Raw genomic sequence first — 12,381 nt, forward strand, 5'->3', positions numbered from 1 at the left:
ACCCGAAGGGTCCCGGGCTTTAAGGGGACATTGGGGCACCTGACAGAGGGTCTCCCAAGCTGGGGGATGTGGAAGGACAGAGGCAGGAGAGTTAGAGAGTGGAGCCCAGGGCTGAGAGCCAGGACTCCTGGGTTCCCATCCCAGCTCGGAGACTGGGAGCCAGGACTCCTGGGTTCTATCCCCAGCTCTGGGTGGGGAGTGGGAGCTAATGGTTAGAGCCGGGAGGCTGGGAGCCAGGACTCCTGGGTTCTATCCCCAGCTTTAGGAGGGTAGTGGGGTCTAGTGGTTAGAGAAGGGGCTGGGCTTCAGGATGCCTGGGTTCTCTCCCCAGCTCAGGGAAGCAGTGTACTCTTGTGACCTCAAACAGCACTGGGAACCAGAAATCCCAGCCCTGCCAGTGACTCACCCTGTGCTGTTCCTTCCCTATGCCTCGGTTTCCCGATCTGTCAAGTCAGGGTAATTACTCCAGCGCACACGCTTAATTAGTGTTTGCAAAACACATGGTTATTACTATAGTGACAGTGACGCTGTGTGTGTCCTTGGCACCTTCCGTGTGAGGATTCCAAAGTCCCCTGGCAACACGAGTGAGGCCGGTGTCGTGGCAGATACTCCAGAAGCTGGGTCACCCCCTCATTTCACAGCAGGGGGAGGGTATTTGCCCAAGGTCACTGAGGGCAAAGACAACTCGGGAGTCCTGGCCTCCAGTTACGCTCCCACCGAGAGCCAGAAACACAACCCAAGAGTCCTGACCAACAAGGGCCATCTATAACCCATTACATGCCACAGCCCATCCCAGCTGGGGATAGAACCCAGACGTCCTGGCTCCCAGCCCCTGCTCTAACCACTAAGTCCCACTTCCCTCCCAGAGCTGGGGAGAAAACCCAGGAGTCCTGGCTTCCAGCCCCCCTGCTCTAACCATTAGACCCCACTCCCCTCCCGGAGCTGGGGAGAGAATCCAGGAGTCCTGGCTCCCAGTCATCCCCCCCCCGCTCTAACCACTAGGCCGCACTCCCCTCCCCGATCCAGGAGTCAGCTTTTAATTCCCAAACAGCTGCACTCATCCCAGAAAGTCACCACTGTGTCCGCCTTCGGGCCGCATGCCTCCTCCTCCCGGAAGCCCCGGGCTGCAGCATCTTCTCCCTGGGAGCAGCCAAGGGGGGGAAATTCTGAGAGTTTGCCCTGGAGTTGGGCCAAAGGTGGGAGCAGGGAGGGGAGGGCGGCAGGTGGGAGCTGAGGGCAGCCTCTTCTTTCTCTTTCTGTTTCCAAAGTGGTTGTGTTGTCATGGGCTGAGGTGCGGCAGCAGCTGCAAACCCAGTGACCTTGGTTGAGCAATTGACGGGAGGCACGTTTTGTTCCACTCCCTTCCGTGGTGGTTTCTCACTTGCGTTCTCCTTAGATGGTGACGACTGTGGTTGTCATGCCTGATCATTTACTGTTCTGGATGTCGTGGCGTCTCAGAGGCACAGGCCACCACCCCATTGTGCGAGGCGCTGTATGTTTTGATTGCTATTAGGTGTATTATGGTAGAATCTAGGCACCCCAGTCATGGATCCGGCCCCCGTTGTGTCAGGTGCTGTACATTTGCATTTCGGTAGAATCTAGGCACCCTGGTAATGTAGCAGGCCCCTGTTGTGCCAGGTGCTGTGCGTTTGCATTGCTATTAGGTGTATTATGGTAGAATCTAGGCACCCTGGTAATGGACTCAGCCCCCATTGTGCCAGGCGCTGTACATTTGCATTGCTATTGAGTGCCATTCAGCCTCCAGCTCTGATCCTTAAATTCAGACAAGGGTAAGCCCAGATCAGCTTGCTCCATGCAAACTGCTAGCCGACCTGGGGCTTGTCTAGCCACCCGAGCAGGGCCATAGGGATCAGTGAGACCGGGGCCTGTTTGCCCCGGCCTCCTGTCTCCTCCAAGGGCCAGGGCCTGTTGTTTCAGAGAGAGCTGCAAGGACACCCCTGATGGGCAGTGATGGGGTGACCTGCCTCTGGAGGAGGGGTCTTCCCAAATACTGTGTGAGCCACCATACTGGGGGAGTGTGCGTGAGAGTGAAGGGGCCAATGCGTGTGGACGGGGTGTGTGTGTGTGTGATGCTGCCCCCTGCTGGAGGGGCTGAGCCCTGCTCCGTGTGTGTATGTGTGTGATGCAAGAGAAGAACTGGGGTGCGTGGGAATAATGAACAATTATCAGCTAATTATGAAGCAGTGATATCTTAACTCCGGGTGCTGCAGGCTGGAGATAGGCGGGTGGGGAGGCTGGGTTCCTGAGGGGATAGGGGGGTGCGTGGGGGGATAGTGGGTAGATGGGGGAGGCTGGGCATGTGGGGGGCAGGCTGGGGTGTGCAGTGGGGGCCGGCCGTGCATTTTCGGGCATAGACCCCTGTTTATCTCACGCCCGTGCGAGGGCCTCCTCCCCCACAGCCCCTTCTGCTGACCCAGAAACTGGGGGGAGGGGCGGGCTGGGCTAGGACTCCTGGGTTCTATTCCCAGCTCTGCAGGGGCTGTTGGGCCCGCTGGTTGGCTCAGGTGGAGCTATTTACCGTAAGCCCCAGAGCGGGTGCCCCCGAGGCCCCCCCACCCCAACTGGGCCAGGTTTGTTTTGCTTTGCCTTGTGGGGAATGAGTCACTAGCAAGAAAGTGATTTGCTTACCTCTCCCCTCCCCCACACCTCCCCATTTCCCCTCCCCCACGTTTCCTGGACGGGCCCCGCCCCCAAATGGAGCCTCAAACTACCCAGGGAGCAGGAGCCCTCCCCTGGCCCCTTCTGGGATGGAAAGGGGGTGGGCCGCGGAGCACTCAGCCCCTCCGTCCTATTGGGGTTCTCCCGCCCCGCTCACAGACAGGTCAGGCTGCTCGGGGTTGGCAATGCGGTGGTCCTGTGCACACTAATGTTTGCAGACGTGCAGACGTGTCCACGCACACCTGTGCAAACACATGCATGTAACATGCCTGCACATACAGACAGCTGCACCCGGGGACACACACAGCCAGACACCCTCGAATGCACGCCGGTGCGAATGGACCTGAGTGCAAACCTGGGCGCAGGCCCGCACACACATGCCAACACGTGTGCCCGCACGCAAGTACACGGGGACGTGTGCGCAGACACGGTCAAACACACGTGCAAACGCACAAGCTCACACTGGAACATGCACCAGCTCATATTAAACTAGACACCGGAGATGGAGCAGGGCAAAATGGGCCCTGGGCCTGCTGTCCGCCTGGAGGGTCCTGCCAGGGCTCTCCAGGCTGGGAGGAGCTGGACTGGGGTCTGCACCAGCCCTGAGCCACCTGGGAAGGGGAGGTGACCCCAGCTCCCCACGATCCTGAGTCTGACCCGCAGCCCCCTGCTTTCCCAGCCCCGGGCTCCCCGCCGAAAGCTCTGCCCGTGCCCTTCAACCCCAACCCACAGCCCCCTGCTAGCCCAGCCCGGGGACCCCCCATGGATTTCCCAGTTCACTCCATGACCCTGGCAAGCGCCGATCCCCAGCCAGGGCCAGGGAGTGGCTGAGGTCAGGAGCCCTGGCCCGTGTGAGGTCAGAGCTGGGTTTGGCTGGCTATAACAGACTATTCTGCGGCCCAAGAAAGCCCGAGGCAGGCAGGGCTCGGCCAGCCAGCCCCTTGGGAGGGGAGCCCTTTCCTTCTCCTGTTTTCCATGCTCAAACTTGGCTCCAGCCTGGGAAATCCCTGAGCGACTCAGGCTGAGAACTGCAGAACCCAGGAGAGCGGCTGTTTCCCCGGGCTGTTTCCAGCAGGCTGCATAGGGAATCCCCCCTTCACGCCCATCGCCAGCTCCTCTACCTGCACCCCACCCCCTCTATCTATCTATCCAGCCCCATTCACCCCCTCTATCTATCTATCCATCCCCATTCACCCCCTCTATCTATCTATCTATCTATCCATCCCCATTCACCCCCTCTATCTATCTATCCATCCCCATTCACCCCCTCTATCTCTCTATCTATCTATCTATCTATCTATCTATCTATCTATCTATCTATCTATCCCCATTCACCCCCTCTATCTATCTATCCAGCCCCATTCACCCCCTCTATCTATCTATCTATCTATCTATCTATCTATCTATCTATCTATCTATCTATCCCCATTCACCCCCTCTATCTATCCATCCCCATTCACCCCCTCCATCCCCATTCACCCCCTCTATCTATCTATCCATCCCCATTCACCCCCTCTATCTATCTATCTATCTATCTATCTATCTATCTATCTATCTATCCCCATTCACCCCATTCACCCCATCTATCTATCTATCTATCTATCTATCCATCCCCATTCACCCCATCTATCTATCTATCTATCTATCTATCTATCTATCTATCTATCTATCCATCCCCATTCACCCCATCTATCTATCTATCTATCTATCTATCTATCTATCTATCCCCATTCACCCCCTCTATCTATCGATCTATCTATCGGGGGCCATAATGTCCCTTCCTCTACAGCAGCTGGTGCCGTCACCACTGGAGACAGGTTCGATGGACCCCATCCTTTGGTCTGTTCTGTCCCTGCGAGGGTAGATCTGGAGCGAGCGGGTGCAGTTCACACTTGGGGGCACTAGGGAGCAAATCCGGAACGGGCAGTTACGCTTGGCTCAGACAGAAGGGCCCTGTTTTGTTCCAGTAGTCAGAGACCATGCCTGTGTGTGTGTATGGGGTGGGATGTCACTGCCCAGCCGCCTGGAGGTTTAAGGATCCAGTCAGGGGCTGGGCCGGAATACACCCCTGCATTCACACTCCCGTATTCACACACACACCCGCATTCACACCCTACACCCTACTGTAATATTCTTTGCACAAAACAGGCCTTGTGAGGGATCATTTGGAAACTAATCACTGGCTGGTCGCCACAATCACAGCGAAATGTGCCTAGCAACCTTACGCGAAATCCCCCGCGCCTCCTCCTGGCTCTTGATGTTAAAGGCACAACCACGAACTCCCGCAGCCCCATTAGGTGGAACTGGTCACGCTGGCCTGGCTTACCCAAAGGGATGTGGGTACAGTTTGCCCGGAAGCTGTAACCTGCAGCCTCAGCCAGCCAGAGGGGGGAGAAAGACGACACAAGAAAACCTGCATTTTAGCGTAGGCAGGTGAAAAGAAGGAGCGGGACCCCGCTTTCCCGCTGGACTCCAGGCCTCCCTGCGCTCGGCTGGGAAGAACTTTCTCCAGGGGATGCGTGCAGGAAGATGCTTTTCAATGGCTGATGTAAAAGCGAGGGGGAAAGCCACCCCCGCCCCATGATCGTGCCCCATCCCAGCTAGGGAGACAGGAGAAAATAGCCACTGGATTGGGGAGCAGCTCCTGGCCTGCGAGTTTGGCCAGCAGGTGGTAAGGACCGTCACCTGGAACCAAGTGGAGAGAGCGTTTTCTGTTTGTTTTTCCCGTAACCCTTTCTGACCTGAGCGCCTCATGGCTGGGCCTCCCACCAAACCTCCCTCTTTGGCCTGAAATAAACTTGGTTTGGTCTTTCATCAGAATGGATCTGGGGCTGGGGACTGGCTGGATCACTCCGTTTAAGGCAGTGAACGGATGTGCATTGATTGCCCCAGAGGGCCAGAAAAGCTAGTATATTTGGGCTGTCTGGGAGGGGCTGGATGCTGCAGAACACGGGACCAGGAGCGTGTTGGGGGTCACGCTGCAAAGAGGAGGCAGGAGGGTGTGTTGCTGGCTGGCTGCTGGGATCAGAGGCGCTGCACTAGGGCTGGCTGTGCCCAGATGCTTTGGGGAAAGGGCCTGCATGCTGGCAGACCGATTGTGAACGACCCCAGTTGGAAGCCACACCAGCAAAGCATTGGGAGGCCCCTCAGGTTGCAGGGCAGGGGGTGACACTGCCCTTCACTGGTCTGGATGGTACCCCGGAATTTCACCAGGGCTTCCCCTTCTTCCCAGTGTCCTTCCGCTGGATGATTCGTTATTCCTCAGCGCTGAGGTCTGCTGGGACAGGAGGTGTTTTTGCAGGCTGGTTGGCTGGGACATGGGGTGGGGGACTGATGCAGAGATGTGAGGGGGGGTCCAGACTGGCTGATGGGTTAGGCAGGAATATGCTGCATCTTGAGCACAAGATATGCACCAAGTTTCATTCATCACCCCGAAGGGAAACACCTCCCCCTCCCCCGCCGGCTAACAAGATGGAGGGGCATCACCGCTGCTCCCCCTGGCATCCTGTCTTCAGCAGTGACTGGTGCTGGGCACTGTAGAGACAGGACCCATCGCTAACCCCCAGATCAATGGCACCAGCCGTTCTGCATCAGCAGGGAGGCGTTCCTTCCTTCCTGACCACGCCAGTGAACTCACCAGGGGCCCTGAAGCATGGGGGCTGGCTGCACGTGGCGGGATCAGCCAAGGGAGCTTGCAGTGTGGGCGTGCACGGTGGGTGTCTGTAGTGAGTGGGAGTCCGTAGTGTGTGTGTGTGTGTATGCTTGCACAGGGGGCTCTGCAGTTTGGGGGGAGGGTGTGCGGTGGGTGTGCTCACCCACCACACACACACCTGGGACCCAGGCCCAGTGCACACTGGACCCAGGGCCCCCCACCCTGGGTCCCTCGAGCCCCAGCAGGGTTCCACATCTGCTGGCTTGGCTGCCCCCCCCCCCAGGAAGCCTGCACCCCAATTCCTGAGACACCCAGGACATGCAGCCTCTCCGCCCCCAGGCTAAAGGCAGAGGGGACTGAGCGGCTCCAGGGGGGGTCTAGTCTAGCCTGCATAGGTTCTTATGGCGTGCCCATCACCGGAGCGTCTGGTCGGGGATGCTAACCACAGCCAACCGCCGGCAAGGTGTGTGAGGGGGGTCGGGGGGCAAAGTTGTGCAGTAACAGCCCCCCCACCCTGCTTCTGCTATGGGGGGGGGAGGACACAGTCCCTTTCGCTTCCCTCCCCCATCCTGTCTCACTTCTTGTTTTGCAGGTTTATCAGTGTCGAAACCAACACAGACGCCCCCATGGCGCACAGGAAACTGCATTGCTCCCACCGGCTGGGGCGGGGCTGCGTCTTTGTCAGGCCTGGCCGGCCCCACTGCCTGAAAAGTCCCCCCTGACTCCACCATAAACCGCCCCGATCAAGGTGTGATGCTGTCTGGACACAGGGGCTGGCCAGGAGCCGCCAGGGGTTCCCCGAGCTCCACCCCACTCGGAAACGGTGACGCGTGTGCTCCACCGCGGGACCGGGGTCTGTTTGTCGACAGGCTGAGCGTGTGCGTACGACAGGGCTTGGGCGTCGCGGCGTATCTAGAAGCCCCTTGCCTCAAGCCGCCGTGACGTGCCTTCCCTCACGCAGGCACCCACACGGATGTGTGCAAACACACACGCGTGCAAACACAGCCGGCATGTACGCACACGTGTGTACACAGGAGCGCACACATGCAGGCAAGCACAAAAAACACAACATGCGTGTACGCGCACTTGAATATTCACACACACAAGTGACCCCCACACGTACGCACACATCTGTATACACACACGTGCATGCAAACACACACTAACATGCGTGTGCACACGTGTATACACAAGAGCGCATATGCAGACATGTGCAATCGCGCACACAACATACATGTATGCATACATCTGTATACACACGAATGCAAACATGCACTAACATGCATGTACACACATGTATACAAACACACTGCAGTTAGTCATTTACCCCCTTCCCCCATCAGTCTCTCTCAGACCAGGACATCCCCTGGGAGCCCCACTGGACCTATGTGGCCCTCATGTTGAACACCGGGGATCCCAGTCTGTACCCCAGTCCTCATCCCAGTCCTCTCGGTCACTGTGTGTCTGGGCAGCGCCCGGCCTGACGGGGCCCCGATCTCGGTCACTGCGTGTCTGGGCAGCGCCCGGCCCGACGGGGGCCCCCGATCTCGGTCACTGTGTGTCTGGGCAGCGCCTGGCCTGACGGGGCCCCGATCTCGGTCACTGTGTGTCTGGGCAGCGCCCGGCCCGACAGGGCCCCGATCTCGGTCACTGTGTGTCTGGGCAGCGCCCGGCCCGACGGGGCCCCGATCTCGGTCACTGTGTGTCTGGGCAGCGCCCGGCCCGACGGGGCCCCGATCTCGGTCACTGTGTGTCTGGGCAGCGCCCGGCCCGACGGGGCCCCGATCTCGGTCACTGTGTGTCTGGGCAGCGCCCGGCCCGACGGGGCCCCGATCTCGGTCACGGTGTGTCTGGGCGGCGCCCGGCCCGATGGGGCCCCGATCTCGGTCACTGTGAGTCTGGTCAGCGTCTGGCGCAACGGGGCCCCGATCTCGGTCACTGTGTGTCTGGGCAGCGCCCGGCCCGACGGGGCCCCGATCTCGGTCACTGTGTGTCTGGGCAGCGTCTGGCCCGACGGGGCCCTGATCTTGGTGTCTGTGTGTCTGGGCAGCGCCCGGCCCGACAGGGCCCCGATCTCGGTCACTGTGTGTCTGGGCAGCGCCCGGCCCGACGGGGCCCCGATCTCGGTCACTGTGTGTCTGGGCAGCGTCTGGCCCGACGGGGTCCCGATCTCGGTCACGGTGTGTCTGGGCAGCGCCCGGCCCGACGGGGCCTAAATCTCCGTGACTGTATCTTAATTTGTGTGCTTTGAAATCCACCCAGGAGCAAGCGATTCCGAGGGGGAGGGCTGTGGGTATATGGTCTCCCCTAGGACACTTGGGGGGGGGGCTGGGGGCACCAGGGGAAACCCTCCCCGTGTTGCTTCCAGCAGCAGCGGAATGGATGTGACACATTCGGGTGACCAGACAGCAAGCGTGAAAAATCGGGACAGGGAGTGGGGGGTAATAGGAGCCAATATAAAAAAAAAGCCCCAAAGATCAGGACTGTCCCTATAAAATCAGGACATCTGGTCGCCCTATGACACCCCCCCCACCCCCGCCCCCAGAAGCGGGGCTGTCTCCAGAGGGGTATTTCCAGCCCAGCGCGGCTGGTGTGGCTGGATGGGGAGGAATTTCCCCACAGAGGAGCTCACGCTCATGTGGTTAGGGGAGGAGGAGGCCAGGCAAGGTCCCTCCTCCTGCAAGGAAGGGGAAGGAAAGCCGGGCTCCTAGCTGGATTCCTGGAAGGGCCAGGGGTGGAGGGAAAACGCTCCCAGCCTGCCACACCCCACAACCTGGTTTCTCAGCAGGGCCCCCGGGCAGTGGGAAGCCTCAGCCCTAGCAGGGGACAGTCTCGCCTGCCCCCACTGCCCGCCCCTTCCTTCCTGGAAACAGATGGTTCCCGGGCCCCACAGGGGTTCAAAGGGATCCAGGGAAACGGGTCAAGGGATCTGGGGAATCCCCAACCCTCCTGCCGCTGCCAGGACCAAGGGACTTTCCCCCCCTCTATCCCCGGGCCCCCCTCCCACCAGGACTCTTGTGCCGGGTGCTGCCCAGACCCCGGCCAAGATCAGGGACGCGTCGCACCGGGTGCTGCCCAGACCCCAACCGAGATCAGGGCCCTGTCGTGCTGGGCGCTACCCAGACCCAGACCGAGATCAGGGCCCTGTTGTGCCAGGCGCTACCCAGACCCAGACCCAGACCGAGATCAGGGCCCTGCCGTGCCGGGCGCTGCACAGACTCTGAGTGAGATGGGGAAACCGAGGCACAGAGCGATGGCAGGGACTTGCCCGCCGTCCCCCAGGGAGTGGAAGAGGCAGCCACTAAGCCCAGATCCCCCCGAGTCCCGTCCCACAAGGCCCACCTGCCTCACTGCACAAGAGCATCATATGGTTTAACCCCTTAGCCCCCTTTGCAGGCCCCAGTCCCCCAGGCCATTTTCAAAGCACCCCCTTAGCACCCCTTCCTATGCTCCCCCTCCCCCATCACCAGAGCCCCCCCGATCTCCATCCCAGAGCCTTGGGAGAAGCAGAGCAGGGAGCGTTTGGGGATAGCTGCTCCCCAGCCACACAGGTGCCCACGTCACTGCCCCGCATTCCTGGCTTGTGGGGTGGGGCTGAGGGCGGCCGGGCAGCTGTGGCAGCTCGCTGGGATGAAGGCTTCCCATGGGGGAGCAGTTTGGGGGTGGGGGGGTTCTGCAGGATCTTTTGTGCTGTGGCCGAATGTCTCCCCACAGTGCCCTCCCACACACACACCTCAGGGCCGGCCTGGCACCAGCCGGAAGTGCCAGCAGCTGGATCAGTCCTTCGGCTCGCATGACTCACCTGCTTCTGCCTCACTTGTGTGGCCAGGGGCAGGGCGGGGGGGGGGGGAGCTGTTTCAGAGGGGAAGTCTGGCCTCTCAAGTGCTGGGAGGCCCCAGGGTGACTGCCGGGAGCCGAGATCTGGGCCCCCGAGCTCCCCTGCGGGAAGCCACCTTCCCTACCGCTGGGCTAGTTCCCAGCCCCCTCGTGCGGAGACTTGAGATTCCCCGGGTGCGTGCGTGCGTGTGCACATTCGTTCACTCCCCCTCGCCAGCCCCAGGAACCCCGTTGTCAAGCCGGGCATCTCGGCTCGCTAGGTTCAAGGCTGGGGACCCCTCTGTGGGTGCGCAGTCGTGCAAGGCACGATCGGCCGGCCTGTAACGCTCACGTTCCTGTGACACCGTTCACAGATTCCAAGGCCGGAAGACAAAGCGCCAGGCCCCTGGAAAGGAAGGTCTTGCTCGCACGAGTGCACCGGGGGGCCCACTAGTGACCCAGATACACCGGGCTCGCCCCGGCTGACTTGCCTAGAAAGGGAGCTGGAGCTCAGCCCCGGGCAAAGGCATGTGCCCTTTGCTCTCTGTCAAAGGGTCTGTTTGTCGGGTTGCGTAATGGGCGGGGGGACCGACTAGTTTCTTAGAATCAGCAGCTGCCAAAGGACACAGCGGCCTGGGTCAGGGCTACAGACAATGGCAGGGGGCGTGCGAGGGCAGTGCTAGTGGCGGGCGTGCAAAATAGGGAGTGGAGAGAGCATGTGTGGGAGAGGGAGAGGGAGGGTGCAGAAAGACGTGTGGCCTTGGGCCTGTTCCAGGCGGCATGGGGTGCGGGTGTGTGCACTCGTGAGGGGGCATGCTCGTGAGCGTGGGCAAGAGTCACTGTGCACAATCGTGAAAAGAGAATGGCACGAGCTGGGAGTGATGGTGTAAATGCAGCCCCGGTGACTTGCACCATGGAACAGCTGCACTCATGCGTGTGCGTCCGCTCGTGGGCGTGTGAAACGGGGGTGGGGGTGTGCAAAGCTGTGTGCATGTGTGTGCAGTCGGGCCTGGGCGCAGAACTGAGGGGTTCACGCATGGGCGTGCAACGATGTGCGTGTCCAGTTGGGTTTGTGCGCCGCATTGTGTAGGTTTGTGTGTGCAGAATTGTGTTGCTGCGTGTGTAAGCCATTGTGTGGGCGTGAACATCATTTCGGTGCGTAATTGTGCCTCTGTAATGGGCGCATCCCCGCTTTTTGGGTGTGCATAACGGTGTCTCGGGGGGGGGGGAGTGTCGACCCGTACAGGTGTGTAATTGTGTGCGTGTAATTGTGCATCTTGTCTGCGTGTAACTGTATTTGTGCGCCTAATTGCGGCTCTCTGTGTGTGCAGTGGTGAGTCTGTGAGTGACAAATCCATTTTCCCTCAAGTGGTTTCCTCCGTGTTTTGGGATCCTCCTCAAAACCCCACGTCCCCCAGGCCAGCCCCATGCCTGTAGCTTCTTCTCAGCCTCTGCGCCCACCAGTGCTGGAGAAACCAGCCCGGCCCGGCTTCCGTGTCCATCCTGTCAGTCCTTGTTGGCTGTATACGGGTTTTCAACTCTGGTAGCCTAGCATCAGTGCCCGGGAGTGGGTGACACAGGGAGGGGCAACCCAGTGGCATGGACCTGAGCCCCCGCTGACTGGTTGCAGGGCACATCTGTGCCACAGATACCATCCCGCTACAGTCGGTGACCTACAGCCACTGGGGCAATGGACAGCCGGCAGCGTAAGAGTCAGCCAGGCCATACAGCCGGCAGCCTCTCTGCTCGTGGCTGGTGGCTGCTTCGCTTGTGCAAATCCTTGCCCGTGGGGCACTGGCGTGCCGATGCTCTCCTGCATCAGCTGGGGGGCACCAGGGCTAAAACAGGGTTCAAGAGAGGCCTGGCTAACCCTGCAGCTCTGAACTGAGATGCCAACATGGGAGGGGTCAAGGTCATGCTCCAGGGCCCCCATTTGTCCTCCACAGAGGTCAGGAAGGAAATCTCTCTCCCAGGAGATTTGCCTCTGACCAACAGCCTGAGCTGGCAAAGCCATTGACTCCGCCTGGCACTGACTGAGGGTCCACAAACCCCACTGTTGCTATTAAGGGGGTACTTTGGAGGCCTCAGCCAAACCTGGGGCTCCCTCGCACCACGCAAGAGAGACCCCGCCTCCGAGTCCAATCAGGGGAAGGCAGGGTGACTACCCCACTTCAGAGGCCCAGGAAGACCAGTGACTTCCCCAGGGCTGCCCAGGCAGAGCTGGGGACGGAGCC

Source organism: Lepidochelys olivacea (assembly GCF_965140295.1).
Source record: "Lepidochelys olivacea isolate rLepOli2 genome assembly, chromosome: 23".
NCBI classification, from domain to species: Eukaryota; Metazoa; Chordata; order Testudines; family Cheloniidae; genus Lepidochelys; species Lepidochelys olivacea.